Source organism: Mandrillus leucophaeus, unplaced genomic scaffold, assembly GCF_000951045.1.
Source record: "Mandrillus leucophaeus isolate KB7577 unplaced genomic scaffold, Mleu.le_1.0 Scaffold632, whole genome shotgun sequence".
In the NCBI taxonomy this organism is placed as follows: domain Eukaryota; kingdom Metazoa; phylum Chordata; class Mammalia; order Primates; family Cercopithecidae; genus Mandrillus; species Mandrillus leucophaeus.
In genome coordinates, this window is record NW_012106831.1 from 696,021 (window position 1) to 697,537 (window position 1,517).

General features: G+C 45.4%; 1 pseudogene; it reads left to right on the top strand.

Annotated features, from left to right (window-relative positions):
• Positions 1 to 130: 130 nt before the first annotated feature.
• LOC105554230 lies at positions 131 to 1,511 on the top strand (annotated as a pseudogene).
• The last annotated feature ends 6 nt before the right edge of the window (positions 1,512 to 1,517 follow it).

The window sequence follows — 1,517 nt, forward strand, 5'->3', positions numbered from 1 at the left end:
AAAAAAAAAAAAAAAAAAAATTAGCCAGGCATGGAGGTGGCTCTCGTGGAGGCAGCTAGTGTGAGGCTAGGGAGCGCTGAGCCATGCCTCATGCCCTGCGCTACCCAGACTAGTGAACAATACAGTCAGGATGGCTAAAGGTGACCCCAAGAAACCAAAGGGCAAGGTGTCTGCTTATGCTTTCTCTGTGCAGACATGCTGCAGCGGGATAATGAAGGAATCAGAGAGACCGAGGGGTGGAGGAGGAATTATTTATTATTTAGGTGCACCAGCCCAGTGGGATTAACATCCACAGGACTGAGCCCAAACAAAGAGTCAAGCTACCTTTTAAGCATTTTGTGGGGTGGAGGGAGATCTGTGCAGGGTAAAGCATATTACAGAAGCAAGAAATAAAGACAGTTATTTAATTAAGACATGCATTACATCATTTCTTACTTTTCAAGGAACAACATGTTTTACGACTTGCGATTATCTGCCTAGTGACCTTGCAGCTGCACAGCTAGAGAAACAGTCTTCACAATTCCTGGGAAAGGGAGAGATAAGGCTCACTAACCACAGAAAAACAGGCAGTTAATTTTTAAAGGACTTCAGCTTTTTTTCTTTCTCAGGGAGGATTGGGTTTTCTTACATACAACTGAGTTTTTGCTCACATATTCTTTAATTTCTTTCCTTTTTTTTTTGAGATGGAGTTTCCCTCTTGTTGCCTAGGCTGGAGTGCAATGGCACGATCTCAGCTCACAGCAACCTCCGCCTCCCGGGTTCAAGCCATTCTCCTGCCTCAGCCTCTGGAGTAGTTGGGATTACAGGCATGTGCCACCACGCCCAGCTAATTTTTTGTATTTTTAGTAGAGACAGGGTTTCTCCATGTTGTTCAGGCTGGTCTCGAACCCTGGACCTCAGGTGATCCGCCCACCTCGGCTTCCCAAAGTGCTGGGATTACAGGCATGAGCCACCACGCCCAGCCTCTTTAATTTCTGTTCCAATCCAAAGAAGAACATAAGAAGAAAAACCCGGAGGTCCCTGTCAATTTTGCAGAATTTTCCAAGAAGTACTCTGGGAGGTGGAAGACAATGTTCAGGAAAGAGAAATTTAAATTTGATGAAATGGCAAAGGCAGATAAAGTGCTCTATGATCGGGAAATGAAGGATCATGGACCAGCCAAGGGAGGCAGGAAGAAGAAGGACCCTAATGCCCCCAAAAGGCCACCGTCTGGATTCTTCCTGTTCTCTTCAGAATTCTGCCCCAGGATCAAATCCACAAACCCCGGCATCTCTATTGGAGACGTGGCAAAAAAGCTGGGTGAAATGTGGAAGAACTTAAATGACAGTGAAAAGCAGCCTTACATCACTAAGGCGGCAAAGCTGAAGGAGAAGTATGAGAAGGATGTTGCTGACTGTAAGTTGAAAGGAAAGTTTGATGGCACAAAGGGTTCAGCTAAAGTTGTGCAGAAAAAGGTGGAAGAGGAAGATGAAGACAAGGAGGAAGAAGAGAAGGAGGAAGATGAGGATGAACAAACA